Below are 26997 nucleotides of genomic sequence, written 5' to 3'. Positions count from 1 at the left end.
GCCAGTCTGGTGCTTGTTTCTGGCGTTTAACACCCAGAATGATGCCAGACTGGGCGTTAAACGCCCATTTTGCTACCCTTACTGGCGTTTAAATGCCAGTAAGTTGCTCCTCCAAGGTGTGTTATTTTTAATGCTATTTTTTATTTTTCTTTGATTTTTTGCAGTTGTTTTTGTTACTCCACATGATCATCAACCTAAAAAAAGAAAATAACATAGATAAATAAAATTGGGTTGCCTCCTAATAAGCACTTCTTTAATGTCAATAGCTTGACAGTGAGCTTTCATGGTGCTTCACAGATGTTCAGAGCATTGTTGGGGACTCCCGAAACCAAACTTAGAGTTTGAATGTAGGGGTTCAACACCAAACTTAGAGTTTGGTTGTGGCCTCCCAACACCAAACTTAGAGTTTGACTGTGGGGGCTTTCTTTGACTCTTCATTGAGAGAAGCTTTTCTTGCTTCCTCTCTATGGTTATAAGAGAGATCCTTGAGTTTTAAACACAAGGTAATCCTCATTCAATTGAACGATCAACTCTCCTCTGTCCACATCAATCACAGCTTTTGCTGTGGCTAGGAAGGGTCTTCCAAGGATGATGGATTCATCCTCATCCTTCCCAGTGTATAGGATTATGAAATCAGCAGGGATGTAAAGGCCTTTGACCTTTACTAGCACGTCCTCTACCTGTCTATAAGCCTTTTTCATTGATTTGTCTGCCATCTTTAATGAGAATTTGGCAGCCTGTACCTCAAAGATTTCCAGTTTCTCTATTACAGAGAGTGGCATTAAGTTTATGCCTGACTCTAGGTCACATAGAGCCTTCTCAAAGGTCATGGTGCCTATGGTAAAGGGAATTAAGAATTTACCAGGATCCTATTTCTTTTTAGGTGATGTCTGCCTAACCAAGTCATTCAGTTCATTGGTGAGCAAGGGGGTTCATCCACCCATGTCTCATTACCAAATAACTTGGCATTCAGCTTCATGATTGCTCCAAGGTACTTAGAAACTTGCTCTTTAGTAATATCTTCATCCTCTTCAGAGGATGAATAGTCATTAGAGCTCATGAATGGCAGAGGTAGGTTTAATGGAATCTCTATGGTCTCTAGATGAGCCTCAGATTCCTTAGCTTCCTCAAATGGGAACCCCTTTTTGTCCAGAGGACGTCCCATGAGGTCTTTCTCACTGCGATTCACGTCCTGCTCCTCCTCTATGCATTCGCCCACACCAAGCAAGGTTATGGCCTTGCACTCTCTTTTTGGATTCTCTTCTGTATTGCTTGGGAGAGTACTAAGAGGAGTTTCAGTGACTCTTTTACTCAGCTGGCCCACTTGTGCCTCCAAATTTCTAATAGAGGACCTTGTTTCATTCGTGAAACTTAGGGTGGCCTTAGATAGATCAGAGACTATGTTTGCTAAGCTAGAGGGACTCTGCTCAGAATTCTCTGTCTATTGCTGAGAGGATGATGGAAAAGGCTTGCTATTGCTAAACATGTTTCTTCCACCATTATTAAAGCCTTGTTGTGGCTTTTGTTGATCCTTCCATGAGAAATTTGGATGATTTCTCCATGAGGAATTATATGTGTTTTCATAGGCTTCATCCATGTAATTCACCTCTGCCATTGCAGGGTTCTCAGGATCATAAGCTTCTTCTTCAGAAGATGCTTCTTTAGTACTGTTGGATGCATTTTGCAAACCATTCAGACTCTGAGAAATCATATTGACTTACTGAGTCAACATTTTGTTGTGAGCCAATATGGCATTCAGAGCATTAATTTCAAGAACTCACTTCCTCTGAGGGGTCCCATTACTCATAGGATTCCTTTCAGAGGTGTACATGAACTGGTTATTTGTAACCATTTCAGTGAGTTCCTGAGCTTCTGCAGGCATTTTCTTCAGGTGAATAGATCCACCTGCAGAATGATCCGATGACATCTTAGACAATTCAGAGAGACCATCATAGAATATATCCAAGATGGTCCATTCTAAAATCATGTCAGAAGGACACTTTTTGGTTAGATGCTTGTATCTTTCCCATGCTTCATAGAGTGATTCACCTTCTTTCTGCCTGAAAGTTTAAACATCCACTCTAAGCTTGCTTAGTTTTTGAGGAGGAAAGAACTTGGCTAAGAAAGCCGTGACCAGCTTATCCCAAGAGTTCAGGCTATCTCTAGGCTGAGAGTTCAACCATGTTCTAGCTCTGTCTCTTACAACAAAAGGAAAAAGCATAAGCTTATAGACCTCGGGATCAACTCCATTGGTCTTAACAGTATCACAAATCTGTAAAAATTCAGTTAAGAACTGAAAAGGATCTTCTGATAGAAGTCCATGAAACTTGCAATTTTGTTGCATTAGAGAAACTAATTGAGGCTTAAGCTCAAAGTTGTTTGCTCCAATGGCAGGAATTGAGATGCTTCTTCCATGGAAGTTGGAAATTGGTGCAGTAAAGTCACCAAGCATCTTCCTTGCATTGTTATTGGGTTCGGCCATGTCTCCTTCTTTTTCGAAATTCTCTGTAAGGTTTTCTCTGAATTGTTGTACTTTAGCTTCTCTTAGCTTCTTCTTCAAAGTCCTTTCAAGTTCCGGATCTGCTTCAACAAGAATGTTCTTATCCTTGCTCCTGCTCATGTGAAAAAGAAGAAAACAAAAAAGAAGAGGAATCCTCTATGTCACAGTATAGAGATTCCTTTATGTGAGTAGAATAGAAGAAGAATAGAAGGATGAGAAAAGAGAAGAAGAAAAATCCGAACACAGAGAGAAGAGAAGTTCGAATTTATGAGTAGAAGAGAAGTGTTAGTAGATAAATAAAATAAATAGAAAGAGATGAGAGGGAGAGAATTTCGAAAATTAATTAAAAAGGAAAAGGAAAATATTTTTGTTTTTATTTTAAAATATAGTTAGAATTCGAAAATAAGGAGAAGAAATAAAATTAAAATTAAAATTTAAAATAATTAGTTAATTAAAAAGAATTTTGAAAAAGGGTGAGGAATTTTTGAAAATTAGAGAGAGAAAAGTAGTTAGGTGGTTTTGAAAAAGATAAGAAATAGTAAAACAAACAAAGAAATCAATTAGTTAGTTGAAAAATATTTGAAAATCAATTTTGAAAAGATAGGAAGTTAGAAAAGATTTTTGAAATCAAATTTTTGAAAAAGATATGATTGGAAAAGATTTGATTGAAAACGATATGATTTGAAAAAAATATGTTTGAAAAGTTATGATTGAAAAGATATGATTGAAATTTATTTTGAAAAAGATTTGATTTTTAAAATTAGAATTAATGACTTGACTCACAAGAAATCAAAAGATATGATTCTAGAATTTAAAGATTGAACCTTTCTTAACAAGAAAGTAACAAACTTGAGATTTTTGAATCAAATCCTTAAATGTTAGTAATAATTTCAAAAATAATAAAAGAAAAAAGGAAAGATTTGATTTTGAAAAGATACATTTTTGAAATTGAAATCTTGACTTGACTAACAAGAAACAACTTATTTTAAAAATTTTTGACTAAGTCAACCCAAAGATTTCGAAATTTATGAGAGAAGTAAGGGAAAGATATATTTTTGATTTTTTTTAATTTAATGAGGAAAGAGAAAACATAAAAATGACACAAAACATGAAAAATTAGGATCAAACAAAGAAAACATGCAAGAACACTATGAATGTCAAGATGAACACCAAGAACACTTTAAAGATCATGATGAACATCAAGAACTTATTTTTGAAAAATTTTCAAGAAAAGAAAAACATACAAGACACCAAAGTTAGAAATTTTCAATGCTTAGACACTATGAATGCAAGAATGCATATGAAAAACAAGAAGAGAAACAAGACAAGAAAAATTGAAGATCATGAAAAATGCAATGCATGAATTTTTTGAAAAATGCACAAATTTTAAAAACATGCAATTGACACGAAACTTAAAAGTTGACTCTAGACTCAAACAAGAAATACAAAATATTTTTTTTTCAAAAATAATTTTTTGGAAAAACGAAAACAAAGAAAAATTTTTTTGAAAAGTTTTTGTAAAATTTTTGAAAATAAAATAAAGGTTAAAACAAGAAGAAAATTACCTAATATGAGTAATAAGATGAACCGTCAGTTGTCCAAACTCGAACAATCCCCGGCAACGGCGCCAAAAACTTGGTGCACGAAATTGTGATACACAATGGCGCCAACAACTTGGTACACATAATTGTAATCTCAACTCTTTTTCACAACTTCACACAACTAACTAGCAAGTGCACTGAGTCGTCCAAGTAATAAACCTTACGTGAGTAAGGGTCGATTGCACGGAGATTATCGGCTTGAAGCAAGCTATGGTCACCTTGTAAATCTCACTCAGGCGGATTAAAATGGTTATGGAGTTTTGATAATTAAAATATAAATAAAACATAAAATAAAGATAAAGATACTTATGTAAATCATTGGTGGGAATTTCAGATAAGTGTATGGAGATGCTTTATCCCTTTTGAATCTCTGCTTTCCTACTGCCTTCATCCAATCCTTCACACTCCTTTCCATGGCAAGCTGTATGTTGGGTGTCACCGTTGTCAATGGCTACTTCCCGTCTTCTCAGTGAAAATGGTCTTCTACGGTTTCTGTACGACTAATCAACTGTCGGATTGCTCATCTCGGATGAAAAATACCATGCGCAGATATCGTATGGCTAATCAGTTGTTGGTTCTCGATCGTGTAGGAATAGGATTTACTATCCTTTTGCGTCTGTCTGATGCAGGTGGAAACTGTCTCTCAACAAATTTCCTTCGGCAAGTGTACCGAATTTGTCGTCAAGTAAAAACTCACAATAGAGTGAGGTCGAATCCCAAAGGGATTGATTGATCAAGCAACTTTAATTAGAAGACTGTTCTAGTTGAGCGAATTCAGAATTTGGGTTGAGATTTGCAGAAAATAAAATGGCGGGAATGTAAATGACAGAAAAAGTAAATGCTAGAATTAAAGGGCTGAAAGTAAATGACTGAAAGTAAATTGCAGAATTGTAAATTGGAATGGGGTGTTTGCTCATAAAAGTAAATGTAGAAATTAAAGAGAATGGGTGAGATCAGAATTGGGGAGTTCATTGGGCGCAGGAGATGTTGCAATTCTTCGGATCAAGTTCATTTTCATCTCTTCCTCAATCAATGCACTCATTGATCTCCTTGGCAATCATAATTGATTGAATTACAATTTCTTGCAATTCAATCTCTCAAATCTTGATCAATAGCCAATTCCTTAGTCAATTGCTCATGAGAAGAGATGAAGTATATGGTCACTGATTATACCACATGCATTTCCCAAATCAAGTATTGAGAGGATTATAGTCACATATCCATCCAAACCCACTTTGGTCCAGCATGAAAAAGCATTTCTAGCTTGATCTCTTCATTCCTCTTTCAAGGCTCAGAAGAGATCCAAGTTTGAATAGCTTGTTTTCCAAGATAACTACCCAATGGGATAAAGATCGAAAGCTTTCAAGTAAAATCAAGAGAAAAGATAGAAGAAGAATAATGAAAACTAGTATTGATCCATCAAATTACAACAGAGCTCCCTAACCCAATGAAAGGGGTTTAGTTGTTCATAGCTCTAGAAAATGAAAACAAAGATGGAGAATACATCATGGAAAGATCAGAGAAAGTAAAATACAGAGAGTAGTGCTATTTTCCAACTTTCAGAACTTCTAAATAATTCAAAGCTACTCCTATATATACTACTCTTCTCAGCTTCTAGTTGGCTCTTCAAGTCTTGGGCCTTTGGATCTTGAGTTTGAAGCAGTTCTCTTCTTCATTTGGGCTTGGTTTTACTTGCAGAGAGATAATGTGAAGTGGGCAAAGACTTTAGCTCAGGACGTTAGGAGTGTTAACGTTTAGTTAAAGTATGAGTTCGAGAACGTTAGTGACGCTTAACATTGTCACTAACGTTCCAATGTACCCCTTTGCCTCACGTTAGAGCCCACGTTAACTAGGTTAACGTGGCTTCTAACGTGGCCTTGCCAACCTTCGATAACGTTAGTGACACTTAACATTGTCACTAACGTTCCAGTGTGCCCCTATGTCTCACGTTAGAGTCCCACGTTAACGAAGTTAACGTGGCTTTTAACGTGGCCATTCTTAGCCATCCTCAACGTTAGTGACAATGTTGAGTGTCAGTAACGTTGGCTCATCTTTCACTCATCAACGTTAGCTTCCACGTTAACTAAGTTAACGTGAAAGTTAACGTGGCTCCTTGGGGATTTTGTGGGTGCTTCCAATGTTAGTGACAATGTTGGGTGTCACTAACGTTGTCGACCTCCCTTGCCTCCTACGTTAGCTCCCACGTTAACCAAGTTAACGTGGTACATTGCACCTTAGGCCAATCGTTAGTGACAATGTTGAGTGTCACTAACGTTGGCTTCCTTCCCCTTTTTAACGTTAGAGGCCACGTTAACTAAGTTAACGTGGACTCTAACGTGGCCACTTATGATCATTGGCCAACGTTAGTGATAATGTTAAGTGTCACTAACGTTGGTTCAAAGTCCCTTCTTCACGTTAGAGTTCACGTTAACTTAGTTAACGTGACTCTTATCGTGGGCAGTGATGGCTTCGAGAGCGTTATTGGTAATCAAAGTTCTAGTCCAAGTCATGGGTAATGAAACATACAATTTGTCACTAAACTCATGCAAAATCCTCATGGAATCATGTAAAATGCACAATGTATGCTTGAATCAAGGTGTAAGTGAATATCTACCCAAAACTAGTTTATTTTCTAATGAAATGCATGAAACTACCCTAAAAACAGTAAAGAAAAGGTCAGTGAAACTGGCCAAGATGCCCTGGCATCACAACACCAAACTTAAAGCTTGCTTGTCCCTAAGCAAGTACTGGAACAAGAGAATGATGAATGGAATGCCAAGAGAAATGAGTCATTCTTGTGGAAGTCATGTCACTGATTTTATGGTGGTTTCATGCATAGCAACTTAGGTTCATTCCATTACTGGCTTTCAGACCTTTATCATGTCCTAAAACACTGACTTTGCTTACATCCAATGAGACTTTTATTGATCCTTTTATTGTCATTCCAGGGCTTATTTGTGTTCTTCAAGCTAAGTGCTCTGTAAGGGGGCAACTCTTTAAGATTAGCTTTCAGCCAACATTCCCGAACCAGTTGGTTCAAGGTGCTAGGTGTTGAGACACCCCTAAGGACTTACTCCCTCATGTCTCTCCCCCATACATACACACCACAGGTATCTGGTTCATTTATTTTCCTTCTTGAGACCTTGGTGTCTAGCACCTCTTTGGGTTACTAAATGCTCTGTAGTGAGGGTTACTCTTGATAGTGGACTTTCAGCTGATAATCCCAAGTTAGTTAACCCAAGTTACCAAGTGATAAGGCACCCCTAAGAGCTTATTCATCCAAGTAAATCCCTCACACAGGAACACCATAGACACATGCCTCAAGATTAAAACCATTGGTGCCTAGCCTTATTGCTTACTCTTTTTCTTTTGTTTTTCACTTTAAGTGTTCTTTCCCTTTCTCTTATTAGGATCTTGTTATTTACTTAGTCTCATTGGTATATTCAAAGTATAGTACTCAGGCCAGATAGTTGTCATCCCCACCTTATGGTTGAACCAACTTAGCTAACTTATGATCACACCAAAGACTCATGAATGCACCTCCATATCATGAACTCCACTCTGGTCTTTTATAACATAAACATTCTCTTTTCATTTGATTTAAAAGACAAGCATACAATAAGTAATGGTATGATGCAGTAACACAAAGACTAGCAAGCATAGACTTCTTCATCAGAAAACTTAAAATGCATAATTGAAAGTTGTTCAACTAGTATGGAAGCATGTTCTATTTCATACAAGATCTTTCTTATTAAAAAAAATGGAAAAAGATAAACCAAAGAAGGAGCTCCACCACCTTTTACTCATGTGGTTGCCCATGCTCTCCTTCTTGCCTGTCCTCTTGGTGCTTTTCTTGAGTGCTTGTGCTCCCACTTCCTTTGCCTTTCCCAAGCAATTTCTTCCAGAAGCCAGCATCTTCCATCTTCTTCTTTAGTGTGTCCTTCTGCTGTTTCCCCTTCCCTTCTTCTTGTTCAACAAACTCTTTTTGGACCTCATCATATGTAGGAATGGCATAATGTAGATGATGCATATTACCGGACATGTAGTTTAACCTAGCTTGAGTGTTTACGTTTAACTCCTCTCTATGTAGCTGCCTTCCTTCATTCAGCACATTGAACTCATTGAATGATTTCATCTGAGCTAGTTGCCGCTGGTTGAGCTCTTGAAGGCGTTTATCTTGACGCTCCTGTCTCTCTGTAACTTGGTGGATGGCTTGAGTGAGTTGAGAGTATTCCTCCTGTTGCTGCTCCATGTGTTGTTTTTGCCATTCTTCTTGTTGTCTCATCCAGTTGGACTGAGGGTTAAGTATTTGCTCTTGTCCCTCCATATGTCTCATTCCCAAATCCTCAATGGCTCTTAGAAGGTGAGTCATATTTAAGTTGGCTGGGTCATAATTCTCTTCTTGTTGATATTCTTCCTGATGATATTCCTCTTGATGAGTTCCTTCCTTAGCTTTTTGCTTTCCTATATGTGGCCTTCTTTGTTGCTGAGCAGGTGTGGTATAGACCAATCGCTCGAGTGTAACTGGCCTCCCTGGGTTCACCCAGTCTGGATTGCTGTCCTCAAATACTACCTTGGCCTTGTTGCACAACCTGAGAACGGTGCTAGGGTACCAGAGCCTGGCACCTGAATCAGCCTTCTTAGCTAAATCTTGAATCCCCTCAGCGATGAGTTCATGCACATTGATCTCCCCATCCTGTACTAAGCAATGCACCATAGTAGCTCGATTGATGTTTACCTCTGAATTATTTGCAGCTGGTAGAATGGACCTCCTTACGAGTTTAAACCACCCCTTGGCTTCAGGGCTAAGGTCTCCCCTCTTGATGAACTTGGGTCTCCCATCTGCGTACCTCTCACAATCAGCTGCTATAACACAGATGTCCGTCACTATCTCTGTGAGCTCATCATTGTCAAGACTTTTACTTATCCTTTCCTGATAGATGGCCTCATCAAAATGAGGTGATTTCAGGTGAAGAGCTCTTGTTATGGCATTTGGGATGAAGTCCACCTCCTTTCCTCTCACGTAGCTTTTGAAGGTTGGGGCCTTGGTCTTGTGTTCTCTCACTACATTTGCATAGAATTCTTTGATGAGGTTTTTATTAATCTTCCCCTCTGGACTTGTGAGCAATTGCCACCCTCTGTGTTCGATTTTCTCCCGAATCTGTGGTGACTCATTTGCATTGATTTGGAAGATCAATTCTGGCAATATCTTTCTGACCCTTATCCGCTCAAATTCACGTTCATGAAAGGCAGTTTTGAATCTCTTCTCATCGAATGGAACACTCTCCATGGGTTCCTTCCTCTTTTGCCTCTTTGAGCTTGATGATGCCATGAATTTGAGTTGCTGTTTTGAGGTGATTTGAGGATATGGATAGGTGAAGAATGGGTTGGCTAGGACAAATTGTGATGAAGGGGTTTAGCACGCCAAAAGTATGAAGTGTGGAGAGTGGGGATTTGAATGTGAGGAGTGAGGCTGCACTAAGGTTCCCTTATATAGGGAGATCATGAGAGAACGGAAGGTGTGGATTGCAAGAATGGTTGCTTGATGGACGGTTGGGGTTGTGCATGAAGGAAGGACAAGGATCATCACTTAATAAGAGTGAATGGTTCGGTCTTCAAGGGTCTCCTTTCTTCAATGTTGCATGGCAACGTTTCCCCATGCGTTCCTTCTTGAGACAAGTGTGTAGTTTCTCTTCATGAAGTGGCCGAACCTCCGCCATTTAATTGTCCAATCAATCCCCATCAATGCTTCTTTTCTTTTCCCTATAAAGATAAAATAAGAAAAGTAAGAAAAGATATCAAAATGACAATATGAACTTTACGGCTAGAAAAAAATAGGAAAAGATTAGATTGTTTATTTATGAATTCCAACTAACTAACTAACTGTGGGTCCTTATATGCATATTGGTGGCACCATGGGGTGACACCAAACTTAGTGTGGAGCATTGTGGTGAAGAGTTCTGTTCAAAGCTCCAAGACTAGCATGCACCTTGGTTTGCTTTGAACACCAAACTTGTTCCTCACTATATACTGCACAATAAGGATTTCACCAAGTGTTTGTCAAGTTTGGGTTGGACTTCATAAACATTGACTTATTTACTTTTCTAAAAGCATATAAAACAAATGGGTTGCCTCCCATGAAGCGCTTCTTTAGCGTCACTAGCTTGATGTTTCTCCCTCATCAGGGTGGTTGGTAATACTTGAAGTCTTCCCCTCTTGCTGTGGACTTGTATCCATTGGTTGTATCAATGATCTCAACATGTTCCAGGGAGAGAACTCTGTTGATAGTGAAGACTTTAGGTAACTGAGATGGTACAGTGGGGAGATTAGGGGGAATATCTGGGAAGTAAGCTGAGATCACTCTATCCCCTGGAGAGAAGTCTTCCGTAGGGATCTTTTTGTTCCTCCACTTCCTTGGTACCTTCTTCCTTGTGTCTTTTGACATTGCCTTGCTCTTGATGACTCCTTCCTCTAAGGTGGTTTTGTTGCTTCCTTCACATATCTCTGGTGGTTTAGGTTCCTCCAATTTTTCCTTGAGCTGTGACAATTGCCTATTTCCTTGTTCCTCATGCATGAGTTTCCCTAGTATGGTTGGGTGTGCTTCAATGCTTGCTTCCTCCTTCAACATCTCATTGTGATCTTTGCTTGGTTCCTTGTGCTCTTGGTCTGCTTCTTGTGAGAGTTTGAAGACATTAAAGCTGAGTCGTTCATCATGGATCCTCAATATTAGCTCCCCTTGCTCCACATCTATGAGTGCTCTGGCTGTAGCTAGGAATGGTCTTCCCAATATGATTGGGTGAGTGTGACTCTCTTCCATGTCCAGAATGACAAAGTCTATTGGGAGAAAGTATTTCCCAACTTTTAGCAACACATTCTCCACCACTCCTATTGCTTGCTTTTGAGTCTTGTCAGCCAGTCTCATGACCACATCTGTGGGCATTATCTCATTGATCTGCAGCCTCTTTACCAAGGATAATGGCAGTAAGTTAATGCTTGCCCCCAAATCACAGAGTGCTCTATCGAACATTGTTTCTCCTATGGCACAGGGGATGTGAAAACTCCCTGGGTCTTTTCTTTTTGCAGGCAACTCAGCTTGAATAAGGGCACTACATTCCTTGTTCAATACTATAGTCTGGCCTCCTTTGAGTGAGCTTTTCCTGGGAAGAAGTTCCTTCATATACTTGATGAATGCAGGCATTTGTTGGATGGCCTTGATGAATGGTATGTTCACATGCAGAGATGCAAACAAATCTAGGAACCTTGAGTATATTCTCTTTCCCACAGCACCATTGAGCAGTTGGGGGAAGGGTGCATAGAGTCTCAACAGCTCTTGTTGTGAGATTTCTAGTTCTTGGTGATCTTTATCCTCCTCCTCTGTTGAGGTGTCTTCAAGTTGTTCGGACAGTTTGCTTTGCTTGTCTTCAGTCTCCTTATCACTTGTAGTGACCATCTTGCAATCTTCCCATCTTACTTTCTTTGCTTCGCCTCTTGGATTTTTCTCCGTGTCACTTGGGAAGCCATCAGTAGGTTTGGGAATCTTCTCAGCTAAGTATCCCACTTGGAATTCCAGCTTCTTGATGGCCTCTCCCTGGTTCTTAATATTGGCTCGCACCTCCTCTTTGAACACCTTGTTTTCTTGAATCTCTTGGCATATTCCATCAAGTAAGGTTTCAATCTTAGAGAGCTTGTCATCAAATGATGGTGGATTGGGAGTAGAGGTGTTGTTTTGGTTTTGATATGGGTGTGGAGAAGTGTTGTTGTGGGGGTGATGATATGTCCTCTATGTGAATTGTTGATGAGCTGCATTGTTGTTGGAGTTGTAACGTCTCTGGTCTTGGCTTTGATCTTGCTGATTCTCCCACCCAAAGTTTGGGTGGTTCCTCCATCCAGGGTTGTAGGTTTTGGAGTATGGATCATGGTTCTGTCTAGGTGAATTTCCAATGTAGTTGGCTTGTTCAAGACTACCATCTGCTTCTTTATTAACTCCTTCTTGGGTTGTTGATGAAGTGGTGATTGCTGCTACTTGATTCCTCTCCATCTTCTTGGTGAGGTCAGCTAGCTGCTTGGTAATGAGCTTGTTCTGAGCCAGCAGAGCATCTACATTTTTTAGCTCTATCATTCCTCTAGTGTTCCCTCTTTCGGAAGCATAGAAGTAGTCATTCTCAGCTACAGTCTCAATTACATCTATGGGTTCTTCAATGGTCTTCTTCTTGTTCAATGATCCTCTAGAGGAATGGTCTACTGCCTTCTTTGATTCATATGACAAGCCTTCATAGAAGATGTGCAACTGCACCCATTCATTGAACATATCTGGTTGACACCTCCTTGTTAAGTCTTTGAACCTCTCCCATGCTTCATATAGAGTCTCACCATCTTGTTGCCTGGAAGTTTGGACCTCAGCTCTCAGCCGGTTGATTCGTTGAGGGGGGTAGAATCTTGCTAGGAATTTGTTCACCACATCCTCCCAAGTTGTCAAACACTCCTTGGGGAAAGCCTCCAGCCACTTGGCTGCCTTATCCTTGAGTGAGAATGGGAATAGGAGTAGTCTATAGGCGTCAGGATGAACACCATTAGACTTCATTATGTCACAAATTCGCAGGAAGGTGGTTAGATATTGATTGGGATCTTCTTGGACACATCCTCCAAATGAACAGTTGTTCTGAACAAGGGTGATGAGCTGTGGTTTTAGTTCAAAGTTGTTGGCATGGATTGTTAGATTTTGGATGCTACTTCCACAGTTGCCTGGGATTAGATTGATGTAAGAGCCTAACACTCTTCTATCCTCCCCAGCATGATTTGCTCTACCTCCTCCCCCATGGTTATGAGCCTCTTTTTCATGATGGTTTTCCATGTTTCCTTCCATGTTTGGTTCAAAGTGTTCCTCAAAGTGTTCCTCCTTCTCTTCATCACCGATTGCACGTTTTTCTCTTGCTTCCCTCCTTATTCTAAGGAATGTCCTCTCTGGTTCAGAATCGAAGGAAGTTGAAGTCCCGCTTCTTCTCCCTGTCATACAACCAACAAGTACAAGCAAGGAACAATGTGTGCAGATAGTATTGCTGACAGAATTACTGTTAGTTGTGAGTGATGCAATATATCAAACAGTTAGTGGGTTAGAAAAATGAATGGTAAATAACAAAGAAAACGAAAGAGTAGAGGGGAAGGGAAGAAGTTAACTAAGACAGAAAGTAAATTACTCAAACAAAAAATTAAATCAACAAAACAAAAATCCTCAATCTAGTGATCTTCTAATTTAATCATTGTTGATGCACAATCAATCCCTGATAACGGCGCCATAAACTTGATGCAGGTGGAAACTGTCTCTCAACAAATTTCCTTCGGCAAGTGTACCGAATTTATCGTCAAGTAAAAACTCACAATAGAGTGAGGTCGAATCCCACAGGGATTGATTGATCAAGCAACTTTAATTAGAAGAATGTTCTACTTGAGCGAATTCAGAATTTAGGTTGAGATTTGCAGAAAATAAAATGGCCAGAATGTAAATGACAGAAAAAGTAAATGCTAGAATTAAAGAGATGAAAGTAAATGACTGAAAGTAAATTGCAGAATTGTAAATGGGAATGGGGTGTTTGCTCATAAAAGTAAACGCAAAAATTAAAGAGAATGGGTGAGATTAGAATTGGGGAGTTCATTGGGCGCAGGAGATGTTGCAATTCTCCGGAACAAGTTCATTTTCATCTCTTCCTCAATCAATGCACTCATTGATCTCCTTGGAAATCTTAATTGATTGAATTACAATTTCTTGCAATTCAATCTCTCAAATCTTGATCAATAGCCAATTCCTTGGTCAATTGCTCATGAGAAGAGATGAAGTGTGGTTACTGATTATACCACATGCATTTCCCAAATCAAGTATTGAGAGGATTATAGTCACATATCCATCTAAACCCAATTTGGTCCAGCATGAGAAAGCATTTCTAGCTTGATCTCTTCATTCCTCTTTCAATGCTCAGAGGAGATCCAAGTTTGAATAGCTTCTTTTCCAAGATAACTACCCAATGGGATGAAGATCGAAAGCTTTCAAGTAAAATCAAGAGAAAAGATAGAAGAAGAATAATGAAAACTAGTATTGATCCATCAAATTACAACAGAGCTCCCTAACCCAATGAAAGGGGTTTAGTTGTTCATAGCTCTAGAAAATGAAAACAAAGATGGAGAATACCTCATGGAAAGATCAGAGAAAGTAAAATACAGAGAGTAGTGCTATTTTCCAACTTTCAGAACTTCTAAATAATTCAAAGCTACTCCTATATATACTACTCTTCTCAGCTTCTAGTTGGCTCTTCAAGTCTTGGGCCTTTGGATCTTGAGTTTGAAGCAGTTCTCTTCTTCATTTGGGCTTGGTTTTACATGCAGAGAGATAATGTGAAGTGGGCAGAGACTTTAGCTCAGGACGTTAGTGGTGTTAACGTTTAGTGAAAGTATGAGTTCGAGAACGTTAGTGACACTCAACATTGCCACTAACGTTCCAATGTACCCCTTTGCCTCACGTTAGAGCCCACGTTAACTAGGTTAACGTGGCTTCTAACGTGGCCTTGCCAACCTTCGAGAACGTTAGTGACACTTAACATTGTCACTAACGTTCCAGTGTGCCCATATGTCTCACGTTAGAGTCCCACGTTAACGAAGTTAACGTGGCTTCTAACGTGGCCATTCTTAGCCATCCTCAACGTTAGTGACAATGTTGAGTGTCACTAACGTTGGCTCATCTTTCACTCATCAACGTTAGCTTCCACGTTAACTAAGTTAACGTGAAAATTAACGTGGCTCCTTGGGGGTTTTGTGGGTGCTTCCAACGTTAGTGACAATGTTGGGTGTCACTAACGTTGTCGACCTCCCTTGCCTCTTACGTTAGCTCCCACGTTAACCAAGTTAACGTGGGAGTTAACGTGGTACATTGCACCTTAGGCCAATCGTTAGTGACAATGTTGAGTGTCACTAACGTTGGCTTCCTTCCCCCTTTTAACGTTAGAGGCCACGTTAACTAAGTTAATGTGGACTCTAACATGGCCACTTATGATCATTGGCCAACGTTAGTGATAATGTTAAGTGTCACTAACGTTGGCTCAAAGTCCCTTCTTCACGTTAGAGTTCACGTTAACTTAGTTAACGTGACTCTTATCGTGGGCAATGATGGCTTCGAGAGCGTTATTGGCAATCACTTTTCTCATTAACTTTGCCAGTTACCTCCCATTCCATGTTAGTGGCCACGTTAATTAGATTAACGTGACTGCTAAGTGGTTCTTCCTTGCTTCCTTTGGTCCTGAAATCAAGCAATAGAGTGCATCAAAGTTCTAGTCCAAGTCATGGGTAATGAAACATACAATTTGTCACTAAACTCATGCAAAATCCTCATGGAATCATGTAAAATGCACAATGTATGCTTGAATCAAGGTGTAAGTGAATATCTACCCAAAACTAGCTTATTTTCTAATGAAATACATGAAACTACCCTAAAAACAGTAAAGAAAAGGTCAGTGAAACTGGCCAAGATGCCCTGGCATCACAGTCACCATGCCCTACAGTCGCGAGTTTGAAGCTCGTCACAGTCATCCCATCCCAGATCCTACTCGGAATACCACAGACAAGGTTTAGACTTTCCGGATCTCAAGAATGCTGCCAATGGATTCTAGCCTATACCACGAAGACTCTAATCTCACATTCAAGCTTGTCTTCATGTAGAACGGAAGTGATTGTCAATCACGCGTTCGTAAGTGAGAATGGTGATGAGTGTCACATAATCATCACATTCATCATGTTCCTGTGTGCGAATGGATATCTTAGAATAAGAATAAGCATGAATTGAATAGAAAACAATAGTACTTTGTATTAATACTCGAGGAACAGCAGAGCTCTATACCTTAATCTATGGTGTGTAGAAAATCCACCGTTGAAAATACATAAGTGATGAAAAAAGGGAAAAAGATCCCGAGTACAATAGTCAAAAGTTCTATTTATACTAAACTAGTTACAAGCGTTACAGAAATAAGTAAATGATGCAGAAATCCACTTCCGGACCCACTTGGTGTGTGCTTGGGCTGAGCATTGAAGCTTTCATGTGTAGAGGTCTTCCTTGGAGTTAAACGCCAGTTTGTAACTTATTTCTAGCGTTTGACTCTAGCTTGCAACTTGTTTCTAGCGTTTAACGCCAGAATAGGGCAGAAAGCTGGCGTTAAATGCCAGTTTGCGTCATCTAAACGCGGGCAAAGTATGGAGGTATTATATATTGCTGGAAAGCCCTAGATGTCTACTTCCAATGCAATTGAGAGCGTGCCATTTGGACTCCTGTAGCTCCAAAAATTCCATTTCGAGTGTAGGGAGGTCAAAATCCAACAGCACCTACAGTCCTTCTTCAGCCTCTGAATCAAATTTTTGCTCATGTCCCTCAGTTTCAGCCAGTAAATACCTGAAATCATAGAAAAACACACAAACTCATAGTAAAGTCCAGAAATGTGAATTTTGCTTAAAAACTAATAAAAATATACTAAAAAGTAGCTAAATCATACTAAAAACTATGTAAAAAGAATGCAAAAAAGCGTATAAATTATCCGCTCATCAATGCCTCAAGGGATGCATTTTCCTCCACACAACTATTGGGAGCAACTCAACACCACTTTGGGAGATTTGAGTTCCAATATGGAGCAACTAAGGATGGAGCACCAAGAGCACTCCATTATTCTCCATGAAATTAGAGAAGATCAAATAGCTATATGGGAAGAGCAACAAAGGCAAGGAAGAGACATAGAGGAGCTCAAGCGTTCCATTGGATCTTCAAGAGGAAGAACTAGCCGCCATCACTAAGGTGGACCCGTTCTTTGATTTCCTTGTTCTTATCTTTCTGTTTTTCGATTTTTATGCTTTATGTGTTATCTATGTTTGTGTCTTCATTACATGATCATTAGTGTCTAGTATCTATGTCTTAAGGCTATGAATGGCCTGTGAACCCTTCACCTTTCTTAAATGAAAAATGTGCCTAATTACAAAAGAACAAGAAGTACTTGAATTTTGAATTTTATCTTGAAATTAGTTCGATTAGTTTGATGTGGTGGCAATACTTTTTGTTTTTTGAATGAATGCTTGAACAGTGCATAATTTTAATAGTAAAGTTTATGAATGTTAAAATTGTTGGCTCTTGAAAGAATGATAAAAAAAAGAAAAATGTTATTGATAATCTGAAAAATTATAAAATTAATTCTTGAAGCAAGAAAAAGCAGTGAATAACAAAGCTTGCGAAAAAAAATGGCGAAAAAGAAAAAGAAAGAAAAAGAAAAAAAGTAAGCAGAAAAAGCGAATAGCCCTTTAAACCAAAAGGAAAGGGTAAAAGGGATCCTAGGCTTTAAGCATTAATGGATAGGAGGGCCCAAAGGAATAAAATCCTAGCCTAAGCGGCTAAATCAAGTTGTCCCTAACCATGTGCTTGTGTTATGAAGGTCCAAGTGAAAAGCTTGAGACTGAGTGGTTAAAGTCGTGATCCAAAGCAAAAAGAATGTGCTTAAGAACTCTGGACACCTCTAAATGGGGACTTTAGCAAAGCTGGATCACAATCTGAAAAGGTTCACCCAGTTATGTGTCTGTGGCATTTATGTATCCGGTGGTAATACTGGAAAACAAAGGGCTTAGGGTCACGGCCAAGACTCATAAAGTAGTTGTGTTCAAGAATCAACATACTGAACTAGGAGAATCAAAAACACTATCTTAATTCTGAATTCCTAGAGATGCCAATCATTCTGAACTTCAAAGGATAAAGTGAGATGCCAAAACTGTTCAGAAGCAAAAAGCTACTAGTCCCGCTCATCTAATTGGAACTAAGCTTCATTGATATTTTAGAATTCATTGTATATTCTCTTCTTTTTTTTCTATTATGTTTTCAATTGCTTGGGGACAAGCAACAATTTAAGTTTGGTGTTGTGTTGAGCGGATAATTTATACGCTTTTTGGCATTATTTTTAGGTAGTTTTTAGTATGAATTAGTTAGTTTTTAGTATATAATTATTAGTTTTTATGAAAAAATCACATTTCTGAACTTTACTATGAGTTTGTTTGTTTTTCTGTGATTTCAGGTATTTTCAAGATGAAATTGAGGGACCTGAGCAAAAATCTGATTCAGAGGCTGAAAAAGGACTGCAGATGTTGTTGGATTCTGACCTCCCTGCACTCGAAATGGATTTTCTGGAGCTACAGAAGCTTTTGTGGCACGCTCTTAATTGCGTTGGAAAGTAGACATCTTGGGCTTTCCAGCAATATATAATAGTCCATACTTTGTCCGAGTTTTGATAACACAGACTGGCATTTTAATGCCAACATTCTACCATTTTCTGGCACTAAACGCCAGAACTGGCATAAAAGCTGGAGTTAAACGCCCAAATTGGCACCAGAGTTGGCGTTTAACTCCAAGAAAAGCCTATACACGTGAAAGCTTCAATGCTCAGCCCATGCACGCACCAAGTGGGCCCTGGAAGTGGATTTCTGCATTATTTACTTATTTATGTAAACCCTATGTTACTAGTTCATTATAAATAGGACCTTTTACTATTGTATTTTCATCGGGAGATCTTTAGATCATTTTTGAGACTATCTTTGTATCACTGTTGATCTCTTGATCACATTTAGGGGGCTGGCCATTCGGCCATGCCTGGACCTTCATCACTTATGTATTTTCAATGGTGGAGTTTCTACACCTCATAGATTAAGTTGTGGAGCTCTGCTGTTCCTTATGAATTAATGCAATTACTACTGTTTTCTATTCAATTCAAGCTTATTCTTGTTCTAAGATATTCATTCGCACTTCAACATGATGAATGTGATGATCAAGTGACACTCATCACCATTCTCACTTATGAGCGCGTGCCTGACAACCACTTCCGTTCTACCTAAAAACAAGCTTGAATGCATATCTCTTGGCCTCCTGGTCTACGACGCATGGTTTCCTCTCCTGACAACAGAGCCTTCCATTCCGTGAGATCAGAGTCTTCGTGGTATAAGCTAGAAACAATTGGCAGCATTCTTGAGATCCGAAAAGCCTAAACCTTGTCTGTGGTATTCCGAGTAGCATCTGGGATGGGATGACTGTGACGAGCTTCAAACTCGCAAGTGCTGGGTGCAGTGACAGTGCACAAAAGGATCATTGGATCTTATTCCAACACAAGTGAGAGCCGAAAGATGATTAGCCCTACGTAACTCGTATCCGGACCATTTTCAGTGAGAGGACGGACGGTAGCCATTGACAACGATGATCCCCAACATACAGCTTGCCATGGAAAGGAGTATCCATGACTGGATGAAAGCAGTAGGAAAGTAGGGATTCAAAAGGAACAAAGCATCTCCATATGCTTATCTGAAATTCCTACCAATGAATTACATAAGTATCTCTATCTTATTTTATGTTTTATTTATCTTTTAATTATCAAAACCCCATAACCATTTGAATCTGCCTGACTGAGATTTACAAGATGACCATAGCTTGCTTCAAGCCGACGATCTCCGTGGGATTGACCCTTACTCACGTAAGGTATTACTTGGATGACCCAGTGCACTTGCTGGTCAGCTACGTGGAGTTGTGAAGAAAGTGTGTGAGATCATGATTTTGCGTACCAGTCTCCTATGGCACAGGGCATGTGAAAGCTCCCTGGATCCTTTTTCTTTATTGGTAAAGCCTTCTGAATGAGAGCACTACATTCCTTGTTCATCACCAGTGTTTGCTCACCTTTCAAGGTGTTTTTCCTAGCGAGTAACTCCTTTATGCACTTGATATAAGTAGGCATCTGTTTGAGAGCTTCAAGGAAAGGGATGTTGACATGAAAGGTCTTAAATACATCCAAAAATCTGGTGTATGCTCTCTCTTTCTCACTGGCCCTGAGTCTCTGTAGAAATGGTGCTTATGGCACATATGGTTTCAAAGCTTCTTTCTCTTTTGATTCCCTCCCATGAACAGGAACGGTCTCTTGCTCATTTTCTTCCCTCTTCTCCTCTGGAACTCCTCGGATATGCTCTGTTGGATTGCCAATTTCTTCCTCCCAAACCTCTTCACTTGCGAGGGTAATTGCCTTACATTCTTCCCATCTCACATTTTGTGTTCCCTCTCTTGGATTCTTCTGAATGTTACTTGGGAAGCTGTCAGTATGCTTAAGAATTTGCTGAGACTGATATCCTACTTGGGAATCAAGCTTCTTGATGGTTTCTCCTTGACTTTTCATACTATCCCTCACTTCGTCCTTGAATGTTCTATTGTCTTGTACCTCCTTGCAAATATTTTCCAGTAATGCTTCAATCCTGGATAGTTTATCCTTAGATGGTGGTGGCAAGTTTGAATTGTAAGGTTGAGACTGGTTATTTTGGACTTGATGTGGATGCTGAGAATAAGTGTTTTATGGGGCTTGGTATGGTCTTTGGTTGGAGTGTGGGTGAGTGGGGTTATTGTAATGGTTGGGGTTGTGAGATCTTTGATCCTGGTTCTAGTTTTGTTGGTTTTTCCACCCAAAATTTGGATGGTTCTTCCCAATATAGTTGGCTTGTTCCCATTCACCTCCTCTCTCTGTATTGAACTCCTCTTGGGCTGGGGTTGGTGGTGGTTAAGTATTGATTGTAGCAACCTGATTCTTCTCCATCCACTCGGTGAGATCATCTAATTGCTTGGTGATCAACTTGTTTTGAGGTAGAATTGCATCCATGTGGTTTAGCTCCATCACTCCTTTAGTGTTGCTCCACTCTGAGGCATAGAAATATTCATTGTTAGCCACTTTTCAATGACATCAATGGCCTCCTCTATGGTCTTCTTGTTGAGAGAGCCTCCAGAAGAGTGGTCTAGAGCCTTCTTTGAATCATAAGACAATCCTTAATAGAAAATCTGTAGATGAACCCACTTATTGAACATGTCAGGAGGACATTTTCTTGTCAAATCCTTATATCTCTCCCATGCTTCATAAAGTGTTTCACCATCTTGTTGCCTGAATGTTTGGACCTCAGCCCTCAATCTATTGACTCTTTGAGGAGGATAGAATTTAGCCAAGAACTGGTTTACCACATCTTTCCAAGTTGTGAGGCTCTCCTTAGGGAATGACTCTAGGCATTTAGATGCTTTGTCCCTAAGAGAGAATGGGAACAGAAGCAATCTATAGGTGTCAGGATGAACACCATTAGACTTCACAGTATCACATATCCTCAGAAAGGTGGTTAGATGTTGATTGGGGTCTTCTTGGGCACTTCCTCCAAATGAGCAATTGTTTTGAACCAAGGTGATGAGTTGTGGCCTTAGTTCAAAATTGTTGGCATGGATGGTTGGTTTTAGAATGCTGCTCCCACAATTCCCAGGGATTGGGATTACTGTAGGAACCTAGCACTCTCCTCTCTTGTGGAGAATGATTAGCTACACCTTCTCCAGCATGGTTATGAACATCTTCCTCCATAGTAACGTCCAGTTCCTCCTCCAACTCTTCTTCTCCAACTATTCCTTTGCCTCTTTCTTCCCTCCTTATTCTAAGGAAGGTATTCTCAGGTTCACTGTCAAAAGAGGTTGAAACCTCTTGATAAACCACTATTTTATGGTTTACAATGTGTTTAATTGTGTGATTTTATCATGGTCTTTACCCACTTATTCATATAATTAGCATGCATTTATATCTCCTTCCAAAACTTATTACATGATTGAAAACTTACTTCCTGGAGACCTTTAAGTAGGTATTTTAATCTCCCTTTATTCCATTCGATGCCATGATCTGTGTGTTAAGTGTTTCAGGCTTTATAGGGCATGAATGAGTCGGAGATTGGGAAGGAAGCTTGCAAAAATAGAAGGAATACAAGGAATTGAGGAGATGACCAATGAGGAGTGACGCGTACGCGTCAGCGATGCGACCGCGCGGAAGAGAGAAAATCGCAGGGACGCGGCCGCATGAGTGACGTGACTGCGCAGATTGGAAAAGAAGAAGCGATGCGGAGGCATGGACGACGCGCCCGCATGGAAAAGCCAAAACTCTGAATGACGCGTCCGCGTGAATGACGCGTCCGCGTGAATGACGCGTCTGCATGACGTGCGCGATCTGCAGAATTTTAGAAGTCGCTGGCAGAGTTTCTAGGCCGGATTTCAACCCAGTTTTCGGCCCGGAATTACATATTAGAGTTAGGGAACATGCAGAAACAAAAACAACAATTCATTCTGCATAATTTTTAGTTTTAGATCTGGATTTACTCCTCCCCTAGGTTTTTCAATCACTTGACATTTTATAATTAGGATTTTTGGAAGACTTTGTTTTTAGCTTTTGAGAATAGGCCACCTCCGGTACTAGTCATTATACTTTGCTATTTGCTTTTTACCTATTCTTCCATGTTCTTAATCCCCCTAGAGTTGACATTGGCTTATTTTTACAAGTTATTAATATAGACTATTTTTATTTTTAATTAATCCTTTTCATTATTATTTATCATGTCTCTTTTTAATTCCATTTCCTATATTATGAGTTCTATGTTCACAATAAGCGAGTAGTTCCCTTACTTGATGGGGAGTTGATTAAAAGGAACCCTTGAGTTGGGGTACTTAAAGGAGAAATTGTAATTGGGCTCATTGTTGGAATGCCCTCTAGTCACTAACACAAATCCTTTTCAATGAGCAGATTGGGACTTGTGAATAGAAATAGCAATCCAACTTGTTTGACTCTCCCTTACCTAGTAAGGGGTAACTAAACAGACCAATCTTCAATTATCAATTAATCTTGAGAGTACTTCAACAAGAATAGGGCTTCCAACTAATCTACTCACAGTCAAGGCTTTTATTTAGAATTAATTAAATTCTCTATTTTAGTTTCCTGTTATTCAACTCAACCATTTTTGAAAACATCTGATTGATAAAATAGCACATCTCTCTGCAACTCGTTGAGAGACGACCTGGGACTCATACTCCCAGTATTTTAATTTAAATTTTGTGACAACCCTTCTAAATTGATAAGTGGATTTTCAGTTGGTGAAGGATGATGGTGTTTTTGTGGAAAAACGAATTTCCAAACACACAGATCTAACCGGCAAGTATACCGGGTCGCATCAAGTAGTAAAACTCACGGGAGTGAGGTCGATCCCACAGGGATTGATGGATCAAGCAATTTTAGTGGGTGACTAGTTTGGTCAAGCTAACATTTAGAGAATTGTGTGAAATTGTAGCCAACAGAAAGTAAATGACAATGAATTTAAAGTTGAAGAATATAAATTGGTAAGTAACTTAAAGGGCAAGAAATGTAAATTGCAAGAATCTTAAATGACAAGAAATATAAAATGCATTAAATGTAAAGGGGAGTGGGTGCTGGAAATTAAAGAGAGCAATAGATCAAAGCTTAGAGAAACTTGCAGGAAAAGTAAATCAGATCATGAACAGAGATGTAAAATACAGAGCACTTGCAGAAGAATTAAATTGCTTGAAAGTAAATTGAATTCAGTGAGAACAGAAAGCAATGAGAACCAAAGATCAAAATCATGCTCAATGTAAATTAAATTGTAAACTTGCAGCAAAGGAACTTGTAGTAAAGGAGAAATTAAAATCGCAGAAGAAGAAAACAGAGAGAATTCTCAAGGTGAGATTGAAACAGAATTCCTTCAATGCTCAACCCAAGATTCAAAACAGAAATGAAACTAAAGAGAGAGTTTTCTAATCCTAATGCTCCCTAGTGGAGCTCACCTCCTTATGCTCTCTATTAGAGCCCCAGCCCCTCAATAAAATGAAACAGATGCCTATTTATAGGCATTTTTACAAAATGAAAATGAAATTCAAAACAAATTACAACTAAAATGAAATTTCTATTCTAACTATCTCTTGTGCCTTTGAGTGGTGTCAATTGGGCCCTTGCTCTTGATGGAATTGGGTTGATAGAGGCCTTGGTTGATTGCTCTTGGAGTTGGGGAGAGAACCAAAGTGAACCGGGTTTGGAATCATGAAAGCTTGAGTAAAAGTTTGAGTAAAAGTTTGAGGCAAACTTTTACTCAAACCTTTTATACCAGCTACCCTCATTTGCTGCTACCAACGTTTGGGCTAAAGTTTGGGGTCAAACTTTTAGCCAAACGTTGGGCCTTCTTGCATGCATGTTGGGGTACTACTTTGTCTGCTTGTCAACGTTGCAATTCTCATGCCCGTATAGACTATATATGGTTAGAAAGCTCTAAATGTCAGCTTTCTAACCCAATTGGAATCACCTCAATTGGACATCCACAACTCAAGTTATGCTCATTTGAAGAGGACAAGGTCGCTCGCTTTGGTGTGCAGCGTTTGAGGTAAAGTTTGCCTCAAACGTGGTCGAAAACGTCAGTTCTGGAGGCTCAAACTTATTGTCCACCCCATACTACTATATATTGTTGGAAAGCCCTGAATGTCTACTTTCCAATGGCGTTGGAAGCGCATCATTTAGAGCTCTACAGCTCGAGTTATACTCCGTCGAAGGTGCAGAGGTCAGTTGGCCTCACTGCAGGTTGCCACCATGTTCGTTTATGCACATTGCGGGGCAGTTTTCTCCCTCAATTTTAGTGTCCACCATACAGTGCCATATATGCTTGGAAAACTCTCAATTCCTACTTTCCATTGCTTTTTGAATCACCTCATTTGGAGCTCTGTAGCTCAAGTTATTCTTGTTGGAAGTATACCCCTTTAGGCTGTTGTGGTGTGTGGCGCCAACGTTTGCCAAAAAGTTTGAGGCAAACGTTGGCGCAAGCTTTTTCCTCCAGGGTATTTGTTTTGTGATGCCAACGTTCGCCAAAAAGCTTGAGGCAAATGTTGGCGCAAGCTTTTGCTCCAGGGTGTAGTCAAGCTCCTCCAAAAGTTTGAGCTAAAGTTTGAGGCAAACTTTAGCTCAAGCTTTTTGTCCTCTCTTGCTCTTTGTTTTGAGCCACGCTTTTCTTCCTTTGGGCCACGCTTTTCTTCCTTGATTTGGTCATGGGTCACGCTTTTAGAAGCGTGGCCTAAGCCTCCAAAGTGTGCTCCAACTTCAAAGTGTGCCCAAAATTCCTCTTTTCTTCTTTTTAGCTTATTTTGTGCTCTTTTTGCTTCTTTTTCTTCTTATTTCCTACAAAGTTTATCAAATCAAAAGATCAAAGAAATGTACCATTTAAGCACCAAAGAATGCAATATTTAAGCACTAATCATAAATTTCTTGTATGAAAAAGCATAGAAAAACATGACATGGTGACATGTCATCACAACACCAAACTTAAACCTTGCTTGTCCCCAAGCAAGAAAAGAATCATGCATTTAAAGATTGACAATCCAAGGTAAGAAGAGTAGCAACTCAATTTTTATGGTAAGCTAGTTTTCTAAGCATGCTACAATCGCAAAAGAGATGTAAATGATTGATGCTTCCATCTAGCTCAATTTATGAAATCTTTTTCTTATATTTCTTCCTTGAAGCAAACTTTTAATTTTCTTATTAGCTTCTCCTTTTGGGAGCTTTGCCCCATGAGTTGATAACAAAGCTACGACTTCTAAATGCTTTGTTTTCAAGTATTACCACTTGATACATAAGCACCACAAGCATTTGATTAGAGGACTTCATTAAGCTCATTTTTTTTTCTTTTCTTAACTCTCTAATCATTGATGCTCAGAGCCTTGAGCTTTGAGGGAGTGCTTTTGCACTTTGAGCCTAACCTTGACTTCTAAGTGTTTTGTTTTCAAGCATTTGGCTTGATACATAAACACCACAAGTACTTAGCAAATAAATTGCCATTGGTACTCAGAGCCTTCAGCTTTCTCATTCTTTCCCTTTTTCTTTTCTTGCTTTATTTTTGCATTTGCTTCTTCAAGGTTTTCATGATTTTCAAAAGATTTCACAAAATGTCCTAGATGAAAACTTCAATTAAATAAAATCCAATGTAATCAAGCAACAGTCAAACATACTAGCTGTTTCGGGGGTTACCTGAAACGTGTAGCTCGGTCGTCTGGCGAGGCCTGAGGTGGGGGTTCAGGGACCCGAGCTTGATATGCAGAGTGGTTGGTGGTTGTACCTGCAATGACACTCCGATGCTTAAGTTAGCATGGGTCCAAGCAGATATGTGTAGATGTGGAATGAATGCCATACCTGGGTGCTCCAGTGTATTTATAGTAGTTGGCCGTGATCTTCCCTGGATAAGATATTCTTATCTTATCTTATCTTTCGGGAGTTTTATCCCTATCTTTGCGGAACCGCCTTTGCTAGGCCTTTTTCGGCCTTTAGGTTTGGGCTGCGTTCCTTTTGATGGGCCTTCCCTTGCTTTATTCGTCCGAGGTCCGACCTTTAGGCGTGAGCCTTAGGACGAGGTCGGACCTTTTATGAACTGACCGAGTTTGGAGGAGCCCGGTCAGGGTATGAACAGTGCCCCTGCCCGAGTTCGTCCTTTTTTGGGAGGTCGAGCTCGGGCATAGTAGTTTTTCAAATTTCAAAAATGGCCGTTCCTGCATTTATTGCATTTTACCGTTTTTCCTCGATTTCCGTTCGGGCTCTGTGAAGGCTTTATTTATTTGCCCCTTTCCTCCTTTTCTGCATTTTGTTTTTCGTTATCCTTTTTCGAGCACTGCTTCTTCTTTCTCTTTGCTCTGCTTCCCCGAATCTCTCCGTGTACCTTTCTGGGGCTTCTTCTGCGCCGCCGTTTCGTTCTCCTTGCTTCGGAGCTCTTCGCCTTCGTTTTCTTTCTTCCAGGTTTGTTCCCATGTTTCTCTTTTCTTGTGATCATATGCTTCTGTTCTTTGTGTGGCTCTTGTTTGTTTCTTTATGCCTGGGTTGCCCCAAAAAGAGGCGCCGCCAGTGCTTGTTGTTTGTATATGGGGGGGGGGGGCTCTTTTTTGTTCTCTGGTATTTTGCTCCGGGTTGCCGCATTTTCTTCGTTGGGTTTTTGTTTCTTGTTTTTGCTGAATGGGTTTTTCGCTGTCTGCTTTATGTGATT

At 39.6% G+C, this 26997-nt stretch overlaps 2 non-coding genes across 2 annotated transcripts; both read left to right on the top strand.

Moving 5' to 3' along the window:
- Positions 1-1980: 1980 nt before the first annotated feature.
- Positions 1981-2089, top strand: LOC130938081 (small nucleolar RNA R71). The gene has a single exon (XR_009069262.1). It is a non-coding gene; the product is annotated as a small nucleolar RNA R71 (small nucleolar RNA).
- An 18898-nt stretch (positions 2090-20987) lies between these two features.
- Positions 20988-21091, top strand: LOC130937220 (small nucleolar RNA R71). The gene has a single exon (XR_009068448.1). It is a non-coding gene; the product is annotated as a small nucleolar RNA R71 (small nucleolar RNA).
- Positions 21092-26997: the final 5906 nt, after the last annotated feature.

Source organism: Arachis stenosperma, chromosome 6, assembly GCF_014773155.1.
Source record: "Arachis stenosperma cultivar V10309 chromosome 6, arast.V10309.gnm1.PFL2, whole genome shotgun sequence".
In the NCBI taxonomy this organism is placed as follows: Eukaryota; Viridiplantae; Streptophyta; class Magnoliopsida; order Fabales; family Fabaceae; genus Arachis; species Arachis stenosperma.
The sequence above is the reverse complement of the archived record's forward strand: the minus strand, read 5'-3'. Positions and strand labels throughout refer to the sequence as shown.